This window comes from Aethalodelphis obliquidens, unplaced genomic scaffold, assembly GCF_003676395.1.
Source record: "Aethalodelphis obliquidens isolate GAN/ISIS:26980383/991018 unplaced genomic scaffold, ASM367639v1 scaffold116, whole genome shotgun sequence".
Taxonomy (NCBI): domain Eukaryota; kingdom Metazoa; phylum Chordata; class Mammalia; order Artiodactyla; family Delphinidae; genus Aethalodelphis; species Aethalodelphis obliquidens.
This window is the reverse complement of record NW_020838060.1, coordinates 2080490-2095500: the sequence shown is the minus strand read 5'-3', so window position 1 is coordinate 2095500 and position 15011 is coordinate 2080490. Positions and strand designations below refer to the sequence as shown.

General features: G+C 40.9%; 1 long non-coding RNA gene across 1 annotated transcript; it reads right to left on the bottom strand.

Annotated features, from left to right (window-relative positions):
* Positions 1–2814: 2814 nt before the first annotated feature.
* On the bottom strand, positions 2815–3376 carry LOC113615354 (uncharacterized). The gene is made up of 3 exons (XR_003430975.1): positions 3204–3376; positions 3043–3096; positions 2815–2922 (listed from the first exon to the last, which is right to left on the bottom strand). It is a non-coding gene; the product is annotated as an uncharacterized LOC113615354 (long non-coding RNA).
* Positions 3377–15011: the final 11635 nt, after the last annotated feature.

Here is a 15011-nt window from a genome sequence, read left to right as displayed (position 1 = left end):
AATAGCATAAGTAGATTTAAAAAGATATTATTAGGGCTTCCCTGGTGGCGCAGTGGTTGAGAGTTCGCCTGCCGATGCAGGGGACACGGGTTTGTGCCCCAGTCCGGAAGATCCCACGTGCCGTGGAGCGGCTGGGCCCGTGGGCCATGATCGCTGAGCCTGCATGTCTGGAGCCTGTGCTCCACAACAGGAGAGGCCACAAACAGTGAGAGGCCCGTGTACCGCAAAAAAAAAAAAAAAAAAAAAAAAGAAGAAAAAAAAGATATTATTAATGTGCAGCAGTGGTTGAAAACTATAAGGTGCTACCTAACTGTATTTAGTGGTAAGAAAGACCTGGTTCAGGGCTTCCCTGGTGGTGCAGCGGTTACGAATCTGCCTGTCAATGCAGGGGACATGGGTCTGGGAAGATCCCACATGCCGCAGAGCAACTAAGCCCATGCACCACAACTACTGAGCCTGGGCTCTAGAGCCCGCAAGCCACAACTACTGAAGCCAGTGTGCCACAACAACTGAAGCCCGCACTCCTAGAGCCCGTGTTCCACAACAAGCGAAGCCACCGCAATGAGAAGCCTGTACGCCACAACGAAGAGTAGCCCCCGCTCACCGCAAGTAGAGAAAGCCCGTGCGCAGCAATGAAGACCCAATGCAGCCAAAAATAAAATAAATATTAAAAAAAAAAGAAAGACCTGGTTCAGATAAACCTTTTGAATTTAGGAGAAACGTGCACTAAATCTCTAAAAATGGCTGGAAATGTGCCAGGTTGACTTGGGAAGGAGAGTATTCCAGGGGGGTTAACCATCCTGTGCAAAATCCCAAAGATGAAAAAATAAACAAATAAAGGTGCTCTAAAGGAAGTGATAGTAGCTCAGCATAGCTAAGATATAAGATGAATGTTGGGACATGGCATAAGGTGATTCTGGAATCCTTGGAACCAGATTGAAAAGCTCCTAGTAAGCCATCCTAAAGGATTTGGTCTACATGGGAGCCAACAAAAGGTTTTAAACAGAGAACATGATTACGTTTGCATTTTAAAAGATCATTTGGTGTGAAGACATGGAAGGGATGACGTCAGTGGCAAGAAGACTAGCTAGGAGACCATTGCAATATCTTGGCAAAATTATGTTAGGAGTCAGTAAGAGCAAAGCAGAACTGAATGTCACAGACATGACTGAGATAAAGTGAATATGATTTGGGGATAGATTGTATGTGGTGATTGTGCAAAAGGAAAGTCTTAGATAATCTACCAGATTTCTGGCTTGCATTTCTAAGTAAATAGAGCACATCAGAGGTGAAAAACAATACCTTAATAGATGAATGTACTTTACTGGGAACTTTCTAACAGTTTTAAAGTTGAATCACATCCCAACCAGTGGTTATAAGCTAGTAACCTAAAGGCCAAATCTAGCCTACAGATGTGTTTTATTCAGCCTGCACCATTTTAGCTCAAGTATTCTGAATCTGATATAGTTGGATGATTCCACATAAAAGCATGCATAGCTGCCTTCTTTCAAAATTGTAAGACAAGGCATGGGTTCATTAGCATCTTTTTCTGAAGACAACCAGCAATACTTAAGAAGTAAGACTGCCACCTATTGGCTGGACATATACCAGCCTGTTCATTCAGATCCATTATATCCACTGTCTCCCCTCCACTGAAAGCTGCCTCATTTATCTAGGTCATCTACCTGCCTGATCCCATTAGGGATATAGATATGTGACCCCATCTCCAAGCCTAAAGCACACTGAAGCTCTCCTCACCACTAGCAACCCCCATTTCACCCCACAGTCACAAGGGGAACTTGAAGTCAGTCAAGGGTGAACTGGTACAACAATTACACCGTGGGGGTCATTGGAAGGAGGGGTGGACCTTTTAATGATGGTGTAAAGAGGCTTAAAATTCTCTTCTTCTTACCAGATCTCTTATGTGTTCCTTTGTTCTGAGATACTTGGTTGTATTAGTACAAAGAGGGAATCAGAGTGGGATTAGGAGGAAAGGACCTAAAAGAAGCTACTAGTGCTAGCCACTCTTCCAGGTCTTAAATTAAAGGACTACAAGAAATTCATGAAGTTCTCCTTGGTCACAAAGTTGATCTGGGTGATAGAGCAGATAGAAGTTTGGGCTGAACCTTGGGAAGTGTGCATTTCTCTTGCATGTACCCTTGGGTAGCTATCTTCCTGGAACAGAGTTCATAAGCTGTCAGCTATGGGAAGTGAACGAATTTTCACATTAAATTCAGTGTGAAGAATTCTCAAGAGAAAGGCAAATACAGTAAGAAAATAAACTCTCTTTGCAGAGGGAAACTGCATACTCCCTGTGGCAGATTTTAAACGGCTACAAATTCGTTGACACTCCTGGCATCAAGAGGTGGAGTCTATGTCCACTCCCCTTGAATCTGGCTGTCCCGTGACTGTTTGGGCCAACAAAGTGGAGTTAAACCTGTGCCATTTCCAGGGCTAGTCTTTAAGAAAACTGGCAGATTGGCCCTAAGAGACTGAACATACAAACAAACAATGGCCAGATCATATATAAAAACAGAATTCTGATCCACAACCTGCAGAAACCTGCCCAGGAAACCAACCCCTTATCTACAATAAACCACCCAGGAAGCCAGCCTACTATAAGTCAGATTTGTAGTTAGACTGTTATCTCTAATAATAATCCAGGAAGCTAAACAATTACTTTCGTAACAAGCAATCCAAATGGCCAGGACTCAGCTAATAACTGACAGCTTCCCTGAGTTTTATCCCTGACTCCCACTTAAGACCAAACAGATAAAGCCAAATATGCACCCCCATCCAATCATACAGGATGTTCCATTTCTAATTAGCCCACCTACAGCTTCTCCATGCCAATGGGGAATGTGACTTTAGACAGCAGATCACTTTTCATTTGGAAGAGATAGAGCACATAACACAGGACACCTAAAGTCAGTCAAGGACAAAAAGAGGAAAGGATAAATGCTACGTTTTGGTTTTTAACCATTTGGAAACATAGTCATTCCCCATCTTCACCCCATTCCCCTAACACTATTTTCTTCTTACCATGTTCCTGGCTCTTGTGTTATGTTTTTCTAGTAAGGTCTTCATTCATAGGGTCTGAAAATACAGAGGAAAGCAAAAAGCAAAAAAGCACTATTTGGAGGAACTCTACTCACAAGTCACAGCTTCCCTAAGGCTGTACTCCAAGTGACGTGAAAACCTACCATGATTTTCCAAAGTTTAGGAAGGGGATTGGGCAGCACCCAGATCACACTGCACCCACTGCATTATGCTTCATGAGGTCTCCAGGGAAGTATCCCCTAAAATGAAAAGTCCTGAAAAAGACATTTACATTCTTAGATCTTCTCTTGCTGGAAACACATATAAGTACATAAGTTCACCCAATTAAGACAGTCAATATTAGGCTGACAACTAAACTCTGATAATTTTATGATAAATTACTATCTATGAGTTTTCATATAACTAAACTTTGAGGCAACGTGCCAGATAACTGACAGAATTAACTTATTTAATACTCTCAAAGGCCCTTTAAAACAGGCATTTTACCCTCACCTTAAAGATAAGGAAACAGACTCAAAAAGGCTAGGTAACTTGCCTGACGTCATAGAGCCATAAATGGAAGAGCCGGGGGCAAACTCAGGTGGGTCAGACTCCAAAACTTTAGCAGCTGACACTGTTCCAGGTTGGCTTGTGGCCTTGTCTACTCAAGAAGGGCAACAATATAGTGGCGGGTGTGTTTTTTAGGTCAACCCCATTATGTAAACTTACCTCACAAGATTTTTTTAAAATAGGAATTGTTACCAAGTCCAAGATCGTTCTGCTCACCACAAAACAGGCCAACAAATTGGAGATGAGGTGCTGAGGCAAGGATTAATGACTTTATTCAGAAAGCCAGGCATCCGAGAAGATGGTGGACTAGCATCCTAGAGTACCATCTTATCAGGGTCTGGATGCTAGTTTCTTTTAGAGAACAGAGAGGGGGAGGAGGTGAGGAAGTAAAGTAAAAAGGTCATAAGTCTTGCAATATATCTCCTAGTTTTGGCCATCCTTGAGGGGATGTGTTAACTTCTTCTTTCCTGCAGCCATTCACAGGTGGGCAGGGTCAGGGTGTTTCCCTGTGGGCTGAACAAAGGCACTTGGGTTTAACATTCAGGCAGAGGGGTAGGGTTCCCCGAGGCAGGCAATTATGTATGCCTATATCTATAGACAGAACAAAAGCAATGGAAGGCAAAGGTCAAAGTAAAAGAAACAGATCCAACATGGAGTCAGAGTTTGTTCTTCCCTGTTAAAGAATTGCATTTTAAAAAAAAGTTAGTTGAAATATAACCATACTACACATGAATTACATATAATTCAGTGATAGTTATCTTGAGTAATAGGGGTACACTGTACACGAGCACTAGTAAAAAAGTGGGAGAAGAGCTGGTGTGCTCACCACCACTGGGGGTACCACTAAAAATGCCTGATCCAGCCTGAAGGGATTTTGCCCTAAATTGGTCAGGAAATCCCAAAGTAGAGCTGGGAAACTACAGGAAACTGTGAACACAGTTCCATACTGCGACGCTGATGAAGGAATTAAAATGCTGATGGAGAGACTAAGCCAGGCTTCACCATGAGATCAGCACTGCTTGAGGAATCAGCTTTTTCAACATAAAAACACATCACTGGTGACACGAGGTCATGCTTGAAGGCCTTTTGGAACTGTATCTCAGTAATTATTCTGGTTTTATAGAGGTTCACAGCTCAGGATAATTTTTATACTATTGTTATTTTCTGCTACCTTTTGAATATCCTCCCCCAACTTATATGTGGGCAGGAAATTACAAATAATATGCAATGTGGTATAGACAGAGTCTTGTGCAAAGCTAGATCAATAATCTCGAAGATTAGGGATGCTATTTTATTCCCAAGCTCAGATTTTAATATTTAGCATTATTAAAATGATCTCTGTTCAATTTTCATGCCAGCCTATAATATCTTCAGTGGTAGTATTGAATCTGACATACAACATATTAGCCACCTATTCACACTGTTGTTCAAGTCACTGATTAAAATGGTGACCTACACACAGTCAAGGGAACCAGCACACCAGCTAACCACCCTACAGACTGTTAGCAACCCATGAGTCAACAAGATTCAGAAACCCTTCCATCATATGGACAGACCCTGCCACCATTCCCCTGAAGGCCTCAGCCACCTCATAAATTTCCAGCAAGGTGACTGGAGTCATTAAGTGACAAAAACCTCTGAATAAGAGAAGAGGTAGACAAAGAGAAAAGAAATGTAAGAGAAGCTAATGCTGACAAGGAAGAAAAACATGGATTGTTTTTTTTGTCCTTTTATTATGCTTCAGAGAGTATTTGATACAGGGCAGCATTTCCCTCACTGTGTTCCCTAATAATACATGTTCTTCAAAAGAAGAATTCCAAGGGGAAAAACATTTAGGAAACCCTGGTTAGACAAGGGTCTTAGGTACAGCACAGCTTCTCAGAGTCAGAGCCTTTAATAGTCTAATGCACATTGTACCTCCAAGAGAATTGTGTGTGCTTTCCCTAACGTCCGAACACTATAACTTATTTCTCACAGAGTACCTATTAATACCCTATATCCCTGATGGTATGAAGATGAGCAAAAAGGAGACTTTATCATGAAGATGGGGACACAGCAATGAGGGTAATGGGATGACAGATCCATGAACAAACAATTAGAATACAATGTGACAAGAGCCATGGGAAAACCCTATGTAGATACAAGTGATTTTAGTAGAACAAATGACTTCAGGGGAAGTCACATATAAGCGATGACATTTCAGGAAGATCTTACAGTATATATAGGAGAGCTTGTTGGGCAGAGAAGAAATACAGCAGAGGAAACAGCATGTGCAATGACATGAGATCAAGAGTGAGGGTGGTATGATCAAGGACAGTAGTTAACATTCAAAGGGACAATCCCATAAGAGACAGTTCGTAGAAGAGGAGGCTACAAAAGTGGATTCCCGTCTGATTTCAAGGTGGCTTGTGGGCCCAAATTTTAAATAATTTGAATTTATTCTATAGGCAAAAGAGACGCCACAAGCTTTAAGGCAGGGAAATGACATGATAAGGTTTGTTTATAAGAAGATGAACCTGGCAGCAGTATAGAAGGGATAGTAGGAAGATATCCTGGTGGTAGAGAAAGACTGATTACAAAGCTGCTGGAAATGGTCAAGATGCAAGGTGACCAGGGTCAAAATCAGATCAGTAGTGCTAGGACAGAAGAGGGCTGGGTCCAGGAGACAAGTCTGCAGTAGGACTGACAGGATAGGATGTGGTGGTCATCTGTGGATGAGGGCGGGAAAAAGGGGGAGAAATGAAGAAGTTCTTAGCCTGAGACACTCAAGAACGATGATGTTACTGATATGACAGTAGACAACAGGAGAAAAGATAATTCTCATTATATATTATAATGGAATCATTTTGAACCTCTTAGGTTTCAGATGACAGGGATATCTAAATACGTGAAGAGATCATATAGGCAGTGAGATATAACGATCTAGAAAAAAAAAGTGCAAGTTTGAGCATGTTCTGCAGAGAGATAGTAGTGTTTTTATAGGAGTGAACACACGGTGTATGGCACGTGTCTGATATTCCAGGGTAATAACAATGATAAAAAGAGAAAAGTAGACCCCTCCTCCCAACTTGGGATAACTAAATGTTTGCACCTCCAATGTCCTCTCTGTTCTCATTTACCACAGTACTTCAAAGACTACTAGTAGTGATTTAATTATCTCATAGGCAGGTTTCTTCAATACTCAGAGATGGAATTCACAGTAACCAATGAGGTCACATTAAATCCTAGGTGGGCACACTCTTTTTTTACACTCTTCACCTCTCTTGGATTTCAGAGCCCTCTTACATATGCATATTCTATCACTCTCAGTTCAAGGATCACTGCTCTTCAGCAAATATATATATCAAGCATTGTTAAGTCACCACAGCAGACACAAGAACGTATAAGGGATGACAGATGTATACAAGGAACGTGTGATTTCCAAAGAGACTCTTCTGTAAAATTTCTGGTAGAAAGGACAAATATTAATCTAAATCTGGAAGTTGCTAATATAAGCAGAAATGAGTACTTAAAGAAGTTGTGAAATAAACACTAGAGAAAGAAAGGTGGGGATAAGGGTGGATCAGAATATGACTGTGAATGAATTAGACCATCTCATAAAGGATGGTGCCTTCTGAGAATGAAGCTTTCGTTGCTATAAAACGGCCACTCTCCTGACCTTCGTTCGGCACCCTGCCAGCTCCTTCAGTCCACACCCTAACTTGTACTTTTGGCAAACTACGTAAGAAAAAAATCTATCCAACTATTCCTACTTAGTATTACCCAAGATGGAAATCTAGGAATGTGCTCTAAGGCATAATACCACTGGGAGCTTAGCTTTTTTTCTTTATTTTATGTTCCCTATTATCATAAGATTCCATATAGAGAGGAAACTAAGGACAGAAATGTACCTTTTCTGAGATTACTCAGTACTCTCTTTGCAGTGCTGCATTGTACAGCCCTAAGACATGGGAGGCCATAAGAGGGTCAGCATTATTGACAGTCTCTACTATTTTCAGAGAGCTTTATCTAAATGTCATACAGCTCTTACTGCCTCCTGCACTGTTGAATCTAAAGATGCAGGGAATTCTTGTGTCCTCCTACAACCTTTGGGATATATGATAATTTAGACAAGTCTTCAGTGAGATAGAAGCTGATCTTAGAAGACCAATCCCATGACTCTCTATTATCTAGATTAATGATAGCTAAATTCTAATTCAATGATTCATCTAATCCTAATTCAATGATTCCATTTTTTCAGGTAATATTTATTCAGTTCTACCATTGAACAGGTGCTTTCATATATGTTGGAGATACAAAGATGAATAAGCTGTAGAGATACAAAAGTCCGTAAACTAGCCTCACAAAGATCACATACCACATGAGACAATCCCATAAAATGCTAACTATAATTTAGTATATTACATGATGTGTAGAATGAAAAGGACACAGTATGAACAGTGTGCTAAGGATAAATGAAGGAAGGAGATCCTACACAGATTAATTTGTTCAATTAATTTGTATTTTTTGTACAATCATGCAACAGATATTAATAAGTGCCTACTCTAAGCCAGAATCTATTCTAGGTTTGGGGTTTACTGCAGATGGCAAAACAGATAAAATCACTCTCTCAAAGAGCTTATTCTTCTGCGGGAGATAGGTACTACACAAATTTCAAATGGTAATAAATACTGTAAAGAAATAAATGTGTCAGAGTATCTAGCAGGAAGGAGAGTTACTCTGAGGAGGCATCATCTGAGCACAGACCAGAATTACAAACAGAAGTCAGCTATGTGGAGAACAAAGAACCAATAACCAAGTCAGAGAACAAGGTTTTCTGGAAGGTATAGGCTGAAAAAGACACGATATTCTTCTGAGCTGAGAACTCAGTGTGTCTTCAGCATGGTGAAAAAAGGGAGAATAGAGGTACGAAATGAGATCACAGAGGCAGATGGGGGTCCAATCACAAAGTGAGTAGTGGTAAGAAGTTGTCAACTAAGTATGATGAAAAGCTCTTGGAGTGCTTTAAACAAGAAAGTAACATTTTGATTTACATTTTTTAAACTTCAGTCTATTACTGTATTGATAGTAGATCGTGGAATAAAGCAAAAAGAAAGAGGGAGACTAATTGCACAGTATAGTTGAAAGGATGGTGGCTGGGACTAGGTTGGTGACAGTAAAGATGGAAAAAAGGAGATGAATGGAGGATATTTTGAAGGGAAAGTCAATGGGACTTGTTGATGTACATTAAAGATGAGGAAAACAGGAATGAAGGATGACTTCTAACAATTTAGTCTGACCAAGCTGACAGATGATGGTGCCTTTTCTGGTTCCATTTATTTTGGTCATGTTAAGTTTCAATGCCTACAAACACCTGGAAATTCAAAAAGGCAGCTGGATAACATCCATGTGCCAAACTGAGTGTTCATTTTTACTGCTTGATACCTTAGCAGCATTTAGCACAGTTGACCTGTCCCTCCTGATTCCTCCTGGCTCCCATGACACCATGTTCTCATGGACTCCTCCTACCTCACTGTCACTATTTTTGGGTCTGCTTGGCTGGCTCTGCTTGACCTCTAAAGGTTGAAGGTCTCCACAGTTCTATCCCTTCTATACAGCTACACATCTTCTAGGTTGTCTCAACCTAGTCGTTTGACCTGCCATCAGTATGTCAGTGAGACAGCTTATAGTCAGTCCAGTGATAGTAAGGGACAATCAGAAGATGCAGAAGAATAGTCAGTGTTCCCCCATGATCAGTTTTAGTATGGCAATAGGCAATATGGATCCAGCATAAGAGGAGAACAAAACTCTCATCATGGTCAAAGAGGAAGCAACTCTAGACAGTCAGGATCTCAGCAGGGCCAAATACCCAGTCTTGGAGAGTTTGGTTCTATGCAAGAAAATATGGGTCAAGTATAAGAGGACATGCATCCAATCATGGACAGTCAGGAAAGAGTTCCAGACATTCAGCATCATCTCATAGCAAATCATTATATATAGAGTCTGGAATCAGTATAAAGAGACAATGGTGCCTAGTATAGTCAATCCAGTGATAGTGAAAGACAATCAGAAAACTTAGCATCAACCCATGAACAGTCTGGGTGTGGCCATAAACAATCAAAATCTGACAAAATAGGAAAACAAGGCTCTAGCCTCGTGCTAGACTCTCAGGACCAACATCTACCCATGGACAGTCTGGATCTACACATGTAGAATCTGGGCCCAACACAAGAAGACGTGGATCCAGCCACAGTCATTTAGGAGAAAGCTCCAAATACTTCTCACAGACAATCATCACCTCTGCAGTCTAGATTCAGTACAAACAGTAGAGATATAACTTTACTCAGTCCAGTGGTAATGAAGGACAGTTAGGTGACTGGATAGACAGTCACTCTCTTCCCACAGTCCACCTGAATATAGGCATGGGCAGTCTGGATCTAGCACAAGAAAAAGAAATGGCTCCAGCCATGGACACTTAAAAGATAGGCCAGGGACTCATCAAAGATGGGTATCCACTCAATCTGGGTCTTCCAATGAAGAATCTGTGTTCAACACATGAGAAAGAAATGGATCCACCTATGGACAATCAAAAGGCAGCACTGGAACTTCAGGGTCAACTCACAGACAAGCACCATTAATATTCTGCAGACATTAATAGTGATGCAGACATCAAGAGACACAGTTATACCCAGGCCAGTAATGATGAAATACAATCTGGAGATACAGAGAAAGAATCACAATAAACCCACTGGCAGTCTGAGTATAGACAAAGATAGTTGGGCTCTAACACAAGAGAAAAACAAGGATTGAGTCTCAGAAACAGAAAAGATAGCTCTATAAACCCTATGAACTCTAGGGCTTGTCAGAGCCAGATATCCACTAACGGTCACTCTGAATCTACAAATGAAATCTCAGGATCCAACTCTAGAAAGAGACAAACATCCAACCACAAACAGACATGAGAGCTTTGGAAAATCAGTGTCCCATCATGGCCACATAAAAATTCATAAACAGTTGGGTCTAGTCATGAAGAGGCTCAGATAGAGAGTGAGGATTAATCCATGAAAAGTTTAGGTCCAGCATAAAAAAGAGACAAGTATCTAGCCATAAAAAGGAGATGGCAGTGGACATTCAGGGTCTACATCCACACAGCCTCTACCACTGTAAGCAGGAAACAGACATCAGTTATAATCAATCTAGTGATAGTAAAAGGCAATCAGGAGATTGAATAGACAGCTTCCACTCATGGTCAGTCTGAGTGTAGTCATAAGCAATCTTGGTCTAGCACAAGAGGAAGACAAGGCTCTACCAAGGAGAATCAGAAGACAACTCTAGACATTCAGAATGTCAACATGGCCAGACAGCAACTCATGGACATTCTGGGTCTACCCAAAGAGAATCTGAGTCCACTATAACAGGAAGACATGTACAGTATTTGGCTATGGAAAATCAGGAGATAGCTCTGAATACTCCAATTCTGCTTACAGACAATCTGAAAATACAAGGTCTAAATCAAGTATAAGCAGACATTGAGGATCCAGTTATAGTTGATAACACAATCAGGAGACTCACATAGAAAGTCAACATTAGTCCATGCATGGTCTGAGTATGATTACGGACAGTTCAGAAACAGGAAGTCAGAAGACAGGTTTATATACTCAGAGTCTCACAAGGACAGACACACACTGGAAGACAGTCTGGACCTACTCATGAACAGCCCAGATCTAGCACCAAAAGCATATAAGGTAGTTATGGACAATCAAGAGATAGCTGTGGACACTCAGGATCTACCCACACACAATCATTTACAAAGTCTAGTTATAGTATCAGCAGAGAAGGGGGATCCAGTTATAGTCAGTCCAGTATATTGAAGGACAATCAGAAGACAGGGAACAACAGTCTTCACCTTCCCATGATGAGTCTGAGTATGGATCTAGTAGCACATGAGGAATAAATTACTCTAGCCACGGGAAATCTGGAGATAGGCCAGGGTTCTATCAAAAATGGACATTTACTCAGAGGCAAGCTAGGTCTACCCATGCAGAATTAGAGTCTAACACAAGAGAAAGATATGAGGCTTTTATGGACAATCTGGGTCATCCCACAGGCAATCATCATCTACACAGACTGGATCTGGAATAAGCAGACATCAAGGATCCAGTTACAGTCAGGCCACTGATAGTGAAGGGCAATCAGAAGATTCAGAGAGACAGTCAGAATAAACCCATGGGTGGTCTAAAGCCCAGTTCAAAAAACCAGTATGAATCAATCCACTCATGGCCAGTCACTACACAAATCTAGATATTCAGGGTCTCATCAAGGCCAGAGAGCCTTCCCATGGACACTCAGAATCCAGCAGAGGAATAAATCAAGGATCCTGCCACAAGCAGTCAAGACATAGCTCTGACACTCAGGGTCTCTTGAAGGGCTGATGACAATTTATGGACAGTCTGATTCCTCCCAAGGATCATCAAGATCAAGCATGAGAGAAAGATAAAGATCCTCCGTGAACATACAGGACACAGTTCTAGAGACTCAGCCTGGGTATGCAGCAAGCAGACATCGAGGATCCAGTTCTGGTCAGGCCAGTGATATTGAAGGGAAATCAGAAGATTCAGAGAGGGCATCAGCATCAACTCACGGACAGTCTGGATGTAGACGTGTGAAATAGCATTCAGGAGGACAAAGAGATAGGTCCATACAGTCAGAATCTCAAAAGAGCCAGAAAGCCACCCAGGGACAGTCAAGATTCAGCCCAGCAAGCAGAGAAGCCTCTAACTAGGAGCACACAGGAGACTGCACTAGATATTCACAATCTCCTCATGCCCAGATATCCACCAACGGACAGTCTGGGTCCACCCATGAGAGAGATCTGAGGATACAACAGAAGGACATGTGTCCAGCTATCAACAATCAGAAAATAGCTTGACACTCAGGGTCAGCCTACAAACTTCACCCATACAATCTGACCCTAGTAAAACTAGAAAATGAGCATACAATTGTCAGTTTAGTGGTGGTGAAGGAGACTCAAATAGAGAGTCAACATAAACCCATGGACAATCAGAGCCCCCAAAAATAAGCCCCCCAAAAGACCCATTCATGAACATTTCTGAAGACCAAGTTAGAAATTCAGAGTCTAGTCAACTACCCACGAGCAGTCAGAATCCAATACCAAAAGAATAATGTATACAACAAATTCTTTCCAGGAAAAAGTTATGGTCATAATCAGGCAAGAGCACACTCAGAAGCCAGACACATCAAACCCAAGACCAGTTTGGGTCTAATCATATTCAGACAGTCATTAGTAGAGACAAAGGCAAGGATTTGGGTTATAATTGCAAACATGGCAGCTATGGAAGTGCTGAATATGACTATGGATGGTCTGAAAACAATAGAACAGAACATTTAGCTTTGACTCCAGTCCACTGAAATCTGGGAATAAAAGGACAAACAAGCCTAGGCTTGATCAGTCAGGATCTGCTTCTGATCATTCAGAGTCCAGATCAACAGGTAAGATAGAAAGGCAAGGATTTAATTTTGGATACTCAAGAATAAGTTATAAACTTAATTTGATACCTATGATCAGTCTGAATCTATCAGAGGTGTAAGACCATCAACTGCTTAGAGCATGTCCCCTGAATGACCTTAGACAATTAGAATCTAGTCATTTTCTAACTAATTCCCCTACTGTCCATAATTCACTTCAACTAGAGAACAGGCAGCTAACAATAGACATTCTAGTAACTCTGAAGTTCAGTCAGGATAATCAAACAGATAATCATCATCTACTAGTGGACAGATGACTTCTGGCCATGAAAGACCAGGATTCAACTCAACAATACTGGAAGACAGGAGTGCAATAATACCCACCCAAGCAAGTTACATCTACAGTCATTTTGAGTCCAGTACAAATGGAAAGCAGGATAATAATGTCCAATCTAGTGATACATCCAGGCAATCATGGTATGAACAAGGACAATCAAGTTCCCCAAAGTGAAAATCACATCTCCAGTTCTTACAAATCTGGTGACCCAAAAATAGGAGAATGCAACTATTGCTATACATTCAGTATCAAAACCAAAGGGTTAAATGGAAGGTATAAAAAGGAACCTAGCCATACTCAGCTATGGGACAGTGGAAGGTACAGCCAGGATGAGGATATTTATCAAGATGGCAGTTCTGAGACAACAAGTAACAATGGAAGCAAGCGAAAACCAAGTTTTTACTACTTTTTGTAGCAACACTCCACTCTATAAATACATCCACGAGCAAAGGGACAATTACCATAAGTGAAACACCAAGAGAAAAATACATAAAGCACAGGAATTTGTAGTGAAAAACTACTTTTTAAAGACAGTTATCTGTCTCTATTATTTTCTTTAAAAATGTAATTCTACTTTAATCATTATACTTCCTGTTAATCTTCCTTTAAAGAATAGTATATACTCCTCCCCCTCAGCTATATGTTAGTGATATAAGTTTAAATGTAATAATATAATACAAAAAATTTTGCTGCGTAGGGTTCAATAAGAGTTAAATATGAGCACTTAAGTTTTGAAGTTTCTGCCAAGTTTGATATTGCATGTGACTCAAAAGTGACATATTAGGTCTTACAGCATCATCAGATTACTGTGACGGCCATACCTTGAGTTTATAGACAGAGCTTTCAAGTCTTTGGTTTCAGACTATCTACTGCATAAAAATTGCCAATATAAAAGTATAAACACTATGTCTTGCCTCTTCCCTTCTCCATTATCTTACTATACAAATGGTAAAAACTGACCCAAACAGGCAGAGAACTAAGGATGCTTTGCAGAACAGAAACATTTAAGCACAACCATGGAAGACGAGCCCTCAAACAAGCCTGAAAGAGGGCATGAAACTCAGGTTGTAAAGGGCTGATGAGTAAATGGAAGATAAGGGAGTCAGAGACAGGGAATGCTCACTGCTCTTTTAAAAAGTGAGTTATGAAGAGGTGGAAAGAATTAGATGATGGTGATAACTTAGATGACAAGTCATCATCCTTCCCCCATCTCAAGCCCTCCCTTTAAGACGTATTGCTTTTCTCAGTGTGTATGATAACAACATAATCATCCAAGCCAGAAGCCTTGGTTACCTCCATTCCCTCATCTCTCAACTGACTGATCTTCCTTATTCTACCTCATCTCCCTATGGTCTAGTATCAACATAGAAGTGAGTCAGATCATGTCTCTCCTCTGCTCAAAACCCTGCATAAGCCAACAGTACTCTAGTATGTTAGATGTATGTATCACATAGAAAAGGCAGGGAGGCCTTGTGAGACGGTAATATTTCAGCAAAGACTTGAAGGAGATAAAGGATTAAACCAAATGGATATCTGAGGGAAGACGTTCTTGAAATAAAATTCCTAAGGAAAGAGTGTGCCTGAAGGTTTTGGAGAACAG